This window comes from Saccopteryx bilineata, chromosome 5, assembly GCF_036850765.1.
Source record: "Saccopteryx bilineata isolate mSacBil1 chromosome 5, mSacBil1_pri_phased_curated, whole genome shotgun sequence".
Lineage (NCBI taxonomy): Eukaryota > Metazoa > Chordata > Mammalia > Chiroptera > Emballonuridae > Saccopteryx > Saccopteryx bilineata.
In genome coordinates, this window is record NC_089494.1 from 78,824,005 (window position 1) to 78,839,268 (window position 15,264).

General features: G+C 44.2%; 1 non-coding gene across 1 annotated transcript; it reads right to left on the minus strand.

Annotated features, from left to right (window-relative positions):
* Nucleotides 1–10,708: 10,708 nt before the first annotated feature.
* TRNAI-GAU (transfer RNA isoleucine (anticodon GAU)) lies at nt 10,709–10,784 on the minus strand. Its single transcript has one exon. It is a non-coding gene; the product is annotated as a tRNA-Ile (tRNA).
* Nucleotides 10,785–15,264: the final 4,480 nt, after the last annotated feature.

Sequence of the window (15,264 nt, forward strand, 5' to 3'; positions counted from 1 at the left end):
AGGTGCTGAGTGCGGTGGGGAGTGGATCTGTCACACCGTGCTCTCTGAAGAGCTGGAGGGAGAGGCCAGTTACGGGGATTGAGGGCAGGAGCTAGAGATACCAGGCAGTAGCAGGTACGTCTGGCACTGAGAGTAGGCGGTTCATTTGAGAAAAGCTCACTGAAACCTTGGGGCAGAACCATGGGGTATTTTTATGGGGCACCAGCCCCTCAACTGTGATGGGATAGACAGGTTTTAATATACAGTCGAACTCAATAAGGGCCAGATTCCCTCCTGACTGGGTGTCATATGTGCCTAGACTGTGGCTCATGGGAATCAATACCATCCCATTGCCCATCCTCAGCTAGGCCTTGGGTGCGTAGGACAGCCCATCCCCAGCTAGGCCTTGGGTGCGTAGGACAGCCCATCCCCAGCTAGGCCTTGGGTGCGTAGGACAGCCCATCCCCAGCTAGGCCTTGGGTGCGTAGGACAGCCCATCCCCAGCTAGGCCTTGGGTGTGTAGGACAGCCCAGTCGTGTCCACACAGTTTTCCTTGGAGTGCCCCGGGTGTGGTGACCTCCAGAGTCAATGTTAGGCCTAGTGTTAGGTCAGTTGCATTTGCTAAAATAATTTGCTGTTGTTTTAAAACAATTTGTACAATCATGGGCCTGCCCCACAACTGGATTCGCAGCTCTGAAAGGGGTTCTTAAGCAGGCAAACCCCCGCAGAAGGCCCAGGGCAGGGGATGGATCACCTCCTGCTTTTCCCCTTCAGGCTGCCAGCCCTGTGGCTACTGCTGGCCCTGGGGGTGAGGCTGGGCCTGCCGAGGTCCCTGAGTGAGCTGGGCACACAGTCCGGAGGCCATCAAGAGCCCGTTGGTGGTATGGTGGAGAATGAATGGGGAATTGTCAGGCTTCCCTGCCCTCTGCTCCACTGAGGGCTAATCAAATGCTCACCGGGGAGAAGGGCAGGCCTGAGTTCCAGCTGCTGCTGACTCAGGCACTCTTCTGTATAGAAAGCCCCTTCCTCACCAGGTCAGCTCAGGGCTGCATGCTTGCCTCGGGCCCCCCACCAGCCAGGGAAATGAGGAGCCAGGCTGGGGCAGGCCCTGCTGTCTGCCCCTGGACAGGGCAGGGCTGGGTATCACAATATTGGTTATCTGGGCATTTTTGTGCCAACCACCATACTCAACACTATGCTTCTCTTCATAGCAGCTGAACCCGCAGGGTAGACGCCTCCTACGGCAGTGCCCCCAGTTTAGAGGTGAGGCAGCAGGTTCAGGGAAGTGTGTCCCAGGCCACAGGGCTGGTTAGCACAGGGCCAGAATCTGAATCCAAGTCTGTCTATCTTGAATTGGAGCCTTTTACTTCAACCAGATGATGGGCAGAAGATGGACATGCTATATAACTGTAAGCAAACCTCCTCACCTTTCTGAGCTACATGCAGATGCCTCATCTCTCAAGGCGGGGGCTGAGACAATCCCCGCCCAGGTCTGAGGTGGGGATTATATAAGGTTAAGTATGGAGAGAGCCTGCTTCGTGCTTGGCACACAGTAGGAGCCAAACTTAGCTTTGTCCTTCTTTCAAATCTGGGGTGCTTCAAGGTGGGCATGAGGAGGGTTGTGGTCACTTTCTGCTTCCCTTTCAGCTCCAGAGTATGTGATGCTGGGAGTGCCTGGGTACCTGCCTGGCAGCCACGAGGAGCTGAGAGTCTGGACAATGACCCCGGCCCCTGGCTGCAGCCCAACCCCCCTTCCTTGACAAGGATATATCCGGAGTGCCGTCACCCTGGGTTGGGACAGCACCTCCAACACCAGGAAGCAAGACAGTAGTGCCCTTGCCTGCCCAAGATGCCCGTCATTCCCCCGAACCTGCTCTCTGTGTGGCCAAAATCCTAGCTCTTGACCCTCTCTTCTTCTCCTCCCCCCATTGTAGCCCCATTCTCTAGAATTGTGACAAACAGTGTGACAGGCTGAAAAATGGGCCCAGAAGATACCCACACCTTAATCTCTGAAAGTTGGAAATGTTCTCTTGTACGGCATGACTTTGTGGATGTGATTAAACTAAGGTTCTGAAGATGAACTGAGTGCGTCCTAATTATAATCACATGAGTCTTTATTTATAGCTGAGAGGTGGAGGGAGATCTCACACAGAGAGAAGAACAGAAGGCAATGTGAAGATGGAGGTAAAGGTTGAGGTGATGTGGCTACAAGCCAAGAATGCTGGCAGGCCCTGGAAGCTGGAAGAATCAGGGGACAGACTTTCCCCTCGAGCTTCGGGCAAATTTGTGGCCCAGCCAACACCTTGATTGCAACCCACTGATACTGAGTTTCAACTTCTGGCCTTTAAATTCATGAGGGAATAAATATCTGGGCTTAATTTTCTTTTTTAGCTTCCTAAAATTCTGTTAAAATGTACATAGTATAAAATGTATTATTTTAACCACTTTTTTTTTTTTTGTGTATTTTTCTGAAGCTGGAAACGGGGAGAGACAGTCAGACAGACTCCCGCATGCGCCCGACCGGGATCCACCCGGCACGCCCACCAGGGGGGACGCTCTGCCCCCCAGGGGGCGATGCTTTGCCCCTCCGGGGCATCGCTCTGCCGTGACCAGAGCCACTCTAGCACCTGGGGCAGAGGCCAAGGAGCCATCCCCAGCGCCCGGGCCATCTTTGCTCCAATGGAGCCTCAGCTGTGGGAGGAGAAGAGAGAGACAGAGAGGAAGGGGGGGGGGGTGGAGAAGCAAATGGGCGCTTCTCCTATGTGCCTTGGCTGGGAATCGAACCCGGGTCCCCCGCACGCCAGGCCGACTCTCTACCACTGAGCCAACCAGCCAGGGCCTATTTTAACCACTTTTAAGTGTACAGTTCCATGGCATTAAGTACATTCACATCGTTGCACAATCATCACCACTATCTATTTTCATCATCCCAAACTGAAACTCTGTACCTGTTAAACCCTAACTTCCACTCCCTTCCCACAGCGCCTTAGAAAACAACCTCCTACTTTCTGCCTCTATGAAATTTACTACTCTCAGAACTTCATATAAGTGAAATCATACAATATTTATTTATTGTTTTGGCTTATTTCACTTAATATAATGTCTTCAAGGTTCATTCATGTCATATCATGCATCAGAATTTCCTTTTTTTTTCTTTCTTTTTTTGCAAGAGAGATAAAGAGTAAGAGAGTAAGAGAGAGAGAGAGAAACAGACAGACAGGGACAGACAGACAGGAAGAGAGAGAGATGAGAAGCATCAACTCATAGTTGTGGTACCTTCCTTATTCATTGACTGCTTTCTCATATGTGCCTTGATCAGAAGCTTGAACCAGCAACCTTGGGCTTCAAGCCAGTGACCATGGGTTCATGTATATGATCCCACACTGAAGCTGGCGATGACCTCATGCTCAAGCGAGACAAGCCCACGGTCAAACCAGAGACCTCATGGTTTCAAACCTGGGTCCTCATGGTCCTAGGCTGACACTCTATCTACTGCATGACCACCTACCTGGTCAGGCCAGAATTTCCTTCCTTTGTAAGGCTGAGTAATACTCCATTTTACTATATACCACATTTTGTTTACCTATTCATTTACTGATGGGTTGTTTTCACCTTCTGACTATTATGAATACTTCTGCAAGTTTCTGTTGCTTTAATCCACCAGGTTTGTGGTGATTTGTAACAGCAGCCCTAGGAAACCAATGCAGATGATAATTTGATCCTTGGAGTCCCACTGTCCTCTCCACAAGCCAAACAGAAAAGCAGTGTTTTCCAAAGTGTGATTCTGCATTAGAATCACCCGAAGGAGGGTGGAGGCGGGATATTTTTTAAACACGCAGAATCCTAGTTTTTACCTCACATGGTTAGTATCAGACTTTGAAAGGATAAGACCAGGGAAACTGTATTGTTAACCTGTGCACCAAAAGATGGTTATCTAAACTAAAATTTGAGAATGTCTCACTTAATGGGTTACTTCTTCCAAATAAAATGTTGATCATAGGTGTCTTCTGGATCTGATCCCTTCACCTGAAGAAATGACGTTTTTGGTGGGCGTGTCAGGCACGGAGGTGAGACAGCTCTCTGAGCTTCCAAATCACAGGGGAAAGAGTGCACAGATGACAGAAAGCGCCCGCTGTTGCAGAAGCTGAGTGCAATTTTTCCTTGTTGGTTCAGGAGGAAGAATTGTTCTTAGTGGGGAAACAACAACAGGAGCCTCCCTAGGGCTGAGAAAGGAGGCCACTGGGCCTGAGCTGAATGGGTGAGGATGAGACAAAAGAAGGTGAATCAGCTCTTGGAAATAGACATGTTAAGGCAGGGGTCCCCAAACTACGGCCCGCGGGCTGCATGTGGCCCCCTGAGGCCATTTATCCGGCCCCCGCCGCACTTCTGGAAGGGGCACCTCTTTCATTGGTGGTCAGTGAGAGGGGCATAGTTCCCATTGAAATACTGGTCAGTTTGTTGATTTAAATTTACTTGTACTTTATTTTAAATATTGTACTTGTTCCCGTTTTGTTTTTTTTACTTTAAAATAAGATATGCGCAGTGTGCATAGGGATTTGTTCATAGTTTTTTTATAGTTTGGCCCTCCAACTGTCTGAGGGGCAGTGAACTGGCCCCCAGTGCAAAAAGTTTGGGGATCCCTGTGTTAAGGTTTTGTTGGCATCCACGAGGGAATAGCGCCGAGAGGATAGACAAGCAGACCAGCAAGGAGATGCGCAGTGGTCTAGAAGGAGGTGTGAGGAGAGAGCGGGCGCGGGCACCGGGCACAGACTGCAGCGCAGGGAGGCAGCGGAGAAAAGGCCCTGCTGGTAAGTAGAGGCAACCCAAACTAGGAACAGTGATGCTGCCTGACAGTGAATTTACTTCCTGCCCTGTCCTGTAATTACCCTCCTTGGCCACAAAAGCTTCAGTCAAGTCTGTTACAGGAGCCTGTGTTTAAAGAACTTTGCAGCAAGGAGAACAAGAGATTTTGAGCCATGCCAGGACATCTTTCAGAAAGGAGAGAAGTGAGCACCACACGAACTGAGGTGACAGTGAGGAAGCAGTTGGTAGCATTTACTGACCGGAAGCATGTGAGTCCCTGGCCCTGGAAATGCAGAGATGTGTCGGGGGGTGCCAGGCTTCCTGCAGTGGTGCAGTGGGGACTTTCCTAATCCATTGTACGTATTTGTTATTGGTGAAGGTTTCTCTGATAGAAGTTTTCAGTGTGTGGGTGTGTAACAGATGTTTCACCAAACTGTTGAAAATCTAACAATGTTCGAGAGATGGATATTAATAAGAACACAGCAGCTTCTCTTTTTGATATTTTCCTTCTTCTTCCTAAGCCAAGTGCTCAAGTATGTGGAATTTAAATAATTGTTTTTAAGTTGAATCAATTCTGGAACAGAAGACTTAGAGGTTCATAGACTCCCTCGGTCGTCCGTGATTGCTGATTAATGACGCTGGAGTCTGTAATTATACTGCTGTCAAAAGGCTGAGTGTCCTCAATAAATCCCGGCTCATCTGCCTTCCCGAGACACCAGGAGAAGAGTATCTTGATCTATCCCCAAATTGGCACATAGTCTCTTTACTGTACCTTGGAGAATGCTTGGCTACTTAATGGTTTGAGAGGTCATTTTCATCTTGCTGGTATTGAGCAACCTAGAATTTGTGTCCTTGCCCATGTCTGTGAGGATGTAAATTGGATTTTTCTTCTTATTGCCTTTTTTGTTGTTGTTGTATACTTATTGCCTTTTTGATTCATTTCTCTCTCCCTAATTAACCCCTTTCACTCAAAAATCTCGGTGGAGTAAATTGCAAAAATGGTGATAACTCCCCACTTCTCTGTGAATCCATGCCTTTTAAAATCTTACTTTTTCTTATTAAGAGATGAAGTCTATTTTGCTATCCTTTGATTCTGAGTTGGCGCGGGACTTACTTTGGCCAAGAGAATGTGGCGGAAGTAACAATGTCCCAGTTTCAAGGTTGGTCCTCAAGAGGCCTTTCGTCTTGCACTCTGAGAACCCTGCAGCTGCCTTGTGAACAGGCCCAGGTTCAGCTGTGCTTGATGGGAGTCGCAAGGTCCGCCACCTGCCCCATAATCCCTGGCCCTCAGGTCAGAGCCTATATGACCTGCAGCCCATACCAGAAGAACCACCAGCTGAGCCTAGCTTAAACAGCCTAATTGCTGAATCATAAGCTAAATAATAATTGTTTTAAGTTTGGTTTGCTATGTAGCATTGTTATTGCCATAAATACCTGAAATGCTGGGTACCTACTACATACTGCCACTGTTCTGGAGTCTAGAGCACAGAGAACGAGAGAAATAGAGAAGAATAAAGCATAGTTCTTGCCTGTAAGGGGCTCACAGTCTAGTGGGGCTCATAGGCTGACAAACATATATTGCAGCAGAAAGTGAAAAGGGGACAGATTTTTATTGAGCATCCTCTATATGCCAGGCATGATAGATATTTTTTCTACATTATCTCATTTAGTTTTGCTACAAACCTCTAAGGCTGACACTATTAACCCATTTTAGAGATGAGGATAGAGACACTTATGGAAATTAAGTCAGGTCCTGGCACCAAAGCCTAAGCTTTTCCTGCCAGCTCTGATGCCCCTTTCTAGCATGTATAAGTCTTAAAGAATCAGAGATCTATTCCCAGAAGTGGGATCACTGGGTCAAAAGGCAGTTCCATGTTTAATTTTTGGAGGAAACTTCATACTCTTTTCCACAGTGGCTGCAATAGTCTGTATTCCCACCAGCAGTGCACAGGGATTTCCTTTTCTCGACAACCTCGACAGCACTTGTTCATTGATTTATTGATGAAAGCCATTCTGGCAGGTGTGAGGTGACATTTCATTGTGGTTTTAATTTACATCTTTCTGATGATTAATGACCCTGAGCATTTTTCACATGTCTATTGGCTTCTGTGTGTCCTCTTTGGAGAAGTGTCTATTCAGGTCCTTTTGCCCATTTTTTAACTGGATTGCTTGTCTTCCTGGTTTGAGTAGTATAAGTTAAGTTCTTCATATAGTGTGGAAATTAACCCTTTATCAGCTGTATCATTGGCAAATATATTCAGTGGGTTTGCTCTTCATTTTGTTGATGGTTTCTTTTGCTGCACAAAATCTTTTTAGTTTGATGTAGCCCATTTGTTTATTTTTCCTTTGTTTCCCTTGCCTGAGGAGATACATTGGCAAAAATACAAGAGATGTCTGAAGTTTTACTGCCTAGTTTTTTTCTAGGATCTTTGTGTTTTTATGACTTACAGTTAAGTCTTTTATCCTAAGAATAACTAGTACAAATCCCAAAACACTAATACAAAAGAATATATTCACCTGTATGTAAATTGCAGCATAATTTACAATAGCCAAGATCTGGAAACAGCCCGAGTGCCTATCAGTAGATGAGAAGATGACAAAGCTGTGGTGCATTTACACAAAGAAATATTCCATGGCTGTATAAAAAGGGGGAAATCTTACCTTTTGTGACAGCATGATGGGCCCGGAGAGCATTATGCTAAGTGAAATAAGCCAGTCAGAGAAAGACAAGCACCATATAATCTCACTTATATGTGGAATCTAATGAACAAAATAAACTGACAAACAAAATAGAAACAGAGACATGGACACATGGAACAGAATGACAGCTGTCAGAGAGGAGGGGGCATGGGGGCTGGATGACAGAAGGTGAAGAACTTAAGTAAAAGAAGATAGATAGATAGATAGATAGATAGATAGATAGATAGATAGATAATAGATAGATAGATAGATAGATAGATAGATAGATATGTATAAAACATATTTGCCTGGCTGACTCCGTGCAGGTAGCACTCAGTTCTGCTATACTCATGTTCCCTTATAGTACGTGGAGGCCCGCTGCAGAAGGCAGCCAGCATGTATTGAGTGAACACCATGTACTTGGCATTGTTGTGTTTATATGTGTTAATTCATAGTGACATATATACTGTTATTGTCCTAGGGGAAAAAAGCAGGAGACGACAGCTATGTTAAAGCCCAGAGCTGGTAAGGAACAGGAAATGGATTTGAAACAGGCCACGTGGTTCTGGAGCCCATGGTCTTAAACTCTCTGCTCCAATTGTGTAGAAATGAAATCCCAGGGGCAAGGACTGTGGGGAGGCGGGGTAGGGGAGGAGGGCCAAGTCTCGTGCTTTTTTACTTATACACTTCTGTAATTTGTTATGATGAATATGTAATAATAAAAATATGCAAATCTGAAGAAAAAGAGAAAAATAAAAATACCCTGGAATATTTTTTTAAATCATGGACTGTTACAGCTAATTGTGACTTTAGAGATGGCGTAGCCCAAGGATAAAATTCCCCTTGATGGGGAAGCGCTTGCCCCAGGCCACAGATTGGGTGGCGAGGACAGAAACTGGAGGGGAGCCCGCTGTCTGGACCGTCCTTGTTCCTCCCTCTCAGCCCCTCAGCAGGGCTGTACTTAGGCCAGGCTTCCCCGAGCGGTGGGCTTTGCAGCGGGTTTGCTGTGCTCCGTCACCTGACTTTGGCCATCCCTCCCTCCCTCGCACCACCTTGGGGACTGCCGCAGGGGCCTGGGGCTCTCAGCTGGTGCCAGGTTGACCACAGTGGCTTTTCCAGGCCCTTCTTGGGCCCACCATTTGAACACGCTCTATGTTTTTCTGACTCCCTCCCAATTAAATCTGCTTGTGTCCATGTCTGATTCCTTGAGCCTATCTGGTCAAGCTGGAAAAACTAATCCAATCTAAAGATAAATGATAGATACTATTTTTCCCTCTACCAGGTATAGCTGGATTTTAACAGCAGCCATCAATGACTAAATGCAAAGGAAGTGCTTGGCCATTGCAGCAGCTGGGTCTGATCAGTGGGGGAACTGTTTGAGAATTTAATACTTTAGTTAATATCCTTGGTAGCAAGAATTGATAAGTAGGAAGGAAGAACTAATTGCAGGCAACCGTGAATTCCATTGCCTGGCAAGGCCAGTTAGAAAGAGATGCCAACCACAAAATCCCTTGTTCTCTCTCTCTCGTCTCTTTCCCCACTAAAACCTGCCCTCCTTTGTGGCCATTTGCAGAGGAAAGAGGGGCTATGGCATCCGCGAAGAAAGAGAAATATCTGCAGCTTCAGAGAGAAGCTCTTTTCTGGGACACATTTCGTTTTTACAGCATCAACCAGTGTCTCACTTTATTAGGTGATTTTTGTCCTCACGCTGAACCTTCTTCCAAATAAGAGAGTGGTCATTTCCCCTCCTGACTCCCTGAAGGCAATGTGGCAGACAAGTCCCTGCTGTGCTGGTCGGGGAGCAGGGGACATGCCACTCAGAGGTTATGTTTACTGGGAACATTTCTTCTCAGTAAAACGCTCTCTGAAGTCCAGGCCACTTCCTCCGTCCAGTCACACGGTGGGCTGTGGTGGCTAAAGAGGAAGTGAGGGTCAGGGAGCAATTTTGATCTTTATCCTGTATTTAGGATTCTAGCTTCCCTTTCCCTCCCCAGGGGTTTTGTTCTGGAAAACATTACTTGTTTTTCATGGAACAAAGGTTTCTGGAAAGCAGGAAGGCCATCCTGGCAGCGTCTGTGTGGGGCAATGAGCAGGCAGTGAGGTTTTAGAAGCCCCATGGACGAGCTCTGCAAGGGAGGCCTCGCTGGATTCAGGGCACAGAACCCAGGAGGTCAGCCCACACACCTGTGTCTGGCAAGACAGGGCTCCAGCCAGGACTTGCAGAGACTCAGTAATTACGAAGGGCCTTTGAAGTCCAAAGGCTAAAGATCTAGGTCTGGCTCTTCTAGGTACATACTTATATTTGTTTGTGCCTCTATTGGTCACCTGCAAAATGGAGACAGTAATAATTTCCCCACTTACCTCGTAGAGGTAAGGTATAGATAAAAATAAGTAAGCAAAAGAAAGTATAAGCACAGAGGTTTCGAGAGTTGGGAAAATGCAAAGGATTACTATGTCTCCTGTCCCTCCTGTGACCCGGGAGGACAGTTCACATACATCGTTAGATGCCAGCCCCTGCCCTTGTAGAGCCTGTGTCCTGAGATAACTCCCTGGATGATGGGTGTGCCTCAATATTTTCAAAGCGGACACTATTACAGGATATTATTAGATGTTCTGGGAAAACATGTTTCATGCTAAATTAATTTGGGAATCATTGGATTAAAAAATTATTATTCTTTATTGCAGATCTTCTCAGAGCCTTTAATATGTTAATTCCATTGCCAGTCCCAAGGGAAGGGACATAAAAAGCAGCATTTACCAGATATTTTTTTATCACAGAGGAATATTTTTTTCATGGGATAACTGTTAATGTGTATAAGAACAGAGTGGCAAATACTGATGTTTATTCATTTGCCTTTGGCTATAAAAATATCTATAGTCTTTATTGATTTTTGGCTAAAGAAGATTATGCTGTTTTTTTTTTGTTTTGTTTTGTTTTTGCATTTTTCTGAAGCTGGAAACGGGGAGAGACAGTCAGACAGACTCCCGCATGCGCCCGACCGGGATCCACTCGGCACGCCCACCAGGGGCGATGCTCTGCCCACCAGGGGGCGATGCTCTGCCCCTCCGGGGCGTCGCTCTGCTGCGACCAGAGCCACTCTAGTGCCTGGGGCAGAGGCCAAGGAGCCATCCCCAGCGCCCGGGCCATCTTTTGCTCCAATGGAGCCTTGGCTGCAGGAGGGGAAGAGAGAGACAGAAAGGAAGGAGAGGGGGAGGGGTGGAGAAGCAGATGGGTGCTTCTCCTGTGTGCCCTGGCCGGGAATCGAACCCGGGATCTCTGCACATCAGGCCAACGCTCTACCACTGAGCCAACCGGCCAGGGCCGATTATGCTGTTCTTGAAAAGCTTCATTTAAAAAAATCCACTGCTAAAAACCATTGTCTCAGCCTCCTACTTCTGAGAAAACGGGGTGAACAAACAGGTGAATGCATGCTACCCAGACGGGCCTTCGTTAGGCTTTAATTATAGTATCCCAGACTTGGGAGAGAGCAGGTTTTATTTCAAGTGAACCAATCTCTTTTTTAGTCCTTGGTGAGCTTGTGCTGAGCTCTTCTCCTAACTAATCCCCTTTCGGGATCTTCCAGCTTTTATGTCCCTTATCCAGGTCAAAAATTTTCCTGGATTTTCCCAGGCTTGACTCCACCCCTTTATGTTGCCATTTCGGCTCTTACTGCGCAGGCCTCAAAGTTTCACCTCTTCACCTGGTTTCTACTGCACAGGCACTTCCCTCCCCGGTGCCATCCTGGCTTCGACTGGATGTGTGCCCAGCAGAGGAATGTCCCCTTTACTGTTTATCCCCAAGCCCCACAGCTCAGGCAAGGGGACTGACTGTCCCTTGGGGAGACGGGGATGATGTTTCTTATCTGCTTGGGAATTACTCGGGGATTAAGTCCCTTTGGAGGAGGATGCAGTGGTCCCTGGGGGAGCCTGTGAATGCTGCCATTTCCTAGTGAATCAGGCTTAATATCTAATTCAGCTCCCTCGTTTATTAGGCTTAATGTCTGTTTCCATTTGCTCCCTTCCTTTATTAATAACTAGCTAGCTGCCTACGCTAACACAAATAGGAAGCCCAGACTTCCACCCCTGCTTGCTGATAATGATGCACTGCCCCCTCACCATGGTGTTCATGGAAACGACACAGGGAACCTGGACCTCCACTCCTATCCAAGAAGAATGACACATCTCCTGTGCCCCCATCCCTGGCCGGGTTAGTATTATGGAAGACCTGATGGAGACTCAGGATTTGCACCACTGCCGGCAATAACAAGGCCATCTCCATGGTAGTGTCAGTGAAGAGCATGCTGGGAGCTAGAACTCCCACCCGGTAGTAACCAGGAGCCCCTCAGTTCCTGGTCATTTAACATACTAGAAACAAATAAAAAAAAATAGAAACAGAAAATATCAACAATATAATAGACAATATAAACCAAATGAAATTTCAGAACTGAAAAACACAACCAAAATATTTTTAAAAATTAAAAAAAACCCTCAATGGATGGGCTCAACAGCAGAACTCAGGTAACGGAAAAGATTTAGTGAGCTAGAACAGTGTTCCCCAACCCCTGGGCCAGTACTGGTCCGTGGGCCATTTGGTACCAGTCCGCAGAGAAAGAATAAATAACTTACATTATTTCCATTTTATTTATATTTAAGTCTGAACGATGTTCTATTTTTTAAAAATGACCAGATTCCCTCTGTTACATCCATCTAAGACTCACTCTTGATGCTTGTCTTGGTCACGTGATACATTTATCTGTCCCACCCTAAAGGCCTGTCTGTGAAAATATTTTCTGACATTAAACTGGTCTGTGGCCCCAAAAAGGTTGGGGACTACTGAGCTAGAAGATAGAATGATAGAGAATACCGAGCCTGAACAAAAGGGAAAAAATAGACTGAAACAAATAAACAGAGCTACAGGTACCTGTGAGACTATAACAAAGATCTAATATTTGGATCACTGGAGTCCCACAGAGAGAAAGTGGAAAATAATAAAAAAGTATCTGAAGAAACAATCATCGACAACTTCCCCAATTTAGCAAGAGATAAAATTAGATTCTAGAAGCTGAGTGGAATTCCAATAGGATAAGTGCAACTAAATCTACATCAAGACAAATAACAATGAAATATTTAAATATTAAAGAGAAATAAAAAAACCTTGAAAGCAACCAGAGAAAAACAACACTATACCAATGGGTAAAAACTAGTTTGAATGACAGTGTATTTCCCATGAGGAACCATGGAGGCCAGAAGTTATCAGCATAATTATTTTAAAGTGAGGAAAGAAAAGAATGATTAGCATCTTACTGCCTATAGTAACACTATTCTACATTAATAAAAGGGGAATCAAGACAGTCTGAGCCCTGGCCAGATAGCTTGTTGGTAGAGCATCATTCCAATATGGCAAGGTTTCGGGTTCTATCCCAGGTTAGGGCACATACAGGAACAGATTGATGCTTCTGTCTCTCTCTTCCTTACTCTCTAAAATCAATAAATAAAATAAAATAAAATAAAAAAGACATTCTGAGATGTAGAAAAACTAAGAGAACTTTTAAAGCAGACCTATCTTCTAAAAATGGCTAAAGAAAGTCTTCTAAACAGAAAGGAAATGGAAAAAAAGAAACTTTGGAATATCAGGAAGAAAGAATGTGGTAAATAAAAAATATTGGTAACCACAATAGGTTCTATATCTTATCTTGAGTTTTCTAAATTATTTTTGATGTTTAAAGCAAAAATTACAGCACTATGTAATGTGGTTCTAAATGTATGGAGGGGAACTATTTAAGGCAGGGATATCATAAACAGAGGAGGGTAAAGAGCTATAAGGGGAAATAAGGTATCTATGTTCACTCAAACTGGGAAAATGACAATACCATTAGACTGTATAAAGTTATGTATATATAATGTTTATATAATATATATGTATATATAATGTTTATATAAAGTTTAGTTGCCTAGAGCAACTAAAAAGATACACAAAGAGATACACTAAAGAATTACAGATAAATCCCAGTATAATTCTACAAAATGTTCAAGTAATCCACTGGAAGGCAGAAAAAATAATTAGAAAAATTAAAAAGAGAAAACAAACATAAAGCAAAAATAACATTTTAATATTAATAATATTAATAATTAACATAAATGGTTTAAAAACAATTAGAAGATACTGACTGACAGAGTGGATCAAAAATATGCTATTTATAAGACACTTCAAATATAATGATAAAGGCAAGTAAAAAGTAAAAGGATAGAACCATTTCACATCCACTTATATAACTATTATTAAAAAAACAAAATAACAAAAGTTGGTAATGATGTGGAGAAATTAAAATTCTGGTGCATTGCAGGTAGGAATGTTAAATGGTGTAGCCACTATGAAAAACAGAATGGCAATTTCTTGAAAAGTTTAACATAGAATTAATTACTACATGACCCAGCAATTCCACTTCTAGGTATATACCTAAAAGAAACGAAAGTGGATTCTTGAATAAATATTTGTACATCCATGTTTATAATAGCATTATTCTCAATAGCCAAAAGGTATCCATTAATGAATGAATAAATAAATAAAATGTAGTACATATATACAATTAAATATTATTCAGCCTTAAAAAGGAAGGAAATTCTGACACATACTAAGACATGGACGACTCCTGAACACATTATGCGAAATGAAATAAGCCAGTCACAAAAAGACACCTACTGTATGATTCCACTGTATGAGGTACCTAGAGTAGTCAAATTCATACAGGCAGAAAGTGGAATATTGGTTTCAGGGCCTGGCTGGGAAAGGAAACTAGAGTGTAATGGTGAAAGGGTACGGAGTTTCAGTTTGGGAACATTATAAAGTTCTGACTATGAAGAGTGGCGATAGTTGCATAGTAATGTGAATGTATTTAGTGCCACTGAACTGTACACTTAAAAATGGTTAAAATGGTGAAAAAAATAAAGGAATAGAAAAGGATATATCATATAAATATTAATCAAAGAAAAGTAGGAGTGGTTAAATTAATGTTAGATAAAATACACATCAGAGCAAAGAAAATGACCAGAGACAGAGTGGGACATTAAATAATGATAAAAGGATCAATTCACTAAGAAAACAATATAGCATACTCAATGTTTATCCACCAAACAGCAGAGCTGCAAACTATGTGAAGGAATAGAAAGGAGAAATAGGCAAATTCTCAATTATAGTTGGGGACTTCAACACCCATCTTTCAACATTTGATATGAACAATGTCCCTACCATTTCTGAGTCTGGTTCTGATACTTTCTCTATCTCTTTGTTTTTTTTCAGAGACAGTGAGAGAGTTAGAGAGAGGGATAGATAGGGACAGACAGACAGGAATGGAGAGAGATGAGAAGCATCAATCATCAGTTTTTCGTTGCGACACCTTACTTGTTCATTGATTGCTTTCTCATATGTGCCTTGGCTGTGGGGCTACAGCAGACCGAGTAACCCCTTGCTCGAGCCAGCAACCTTTGGGCTCAAGCTGGTGAGCTTTGGCTCAAACCAGATGAGCCTGCGCTCAAGCTGGCGACCTCAGGGTCTTGAACCTGGGTCCTTCGCATCCTGGTCCGACGCTCTATCCACTGTGCCACCGCCTGGTCAGGCACTTGATCTATCTCTTTGAATTGGATTTCTTGCCTTTTAGTGTGCCTTGTAATTTTTTGTTGAATGCCAAACATCATTTCTGGGTAAAAGGAACTAAGGTAAATAGGCCTTTAGTGTTGTAGTGTAAGATGTAAAAGGAGCAGGGAGAATTCTATAATTCTAATTAGGTCTCAGTCTTTTAGTGAGTC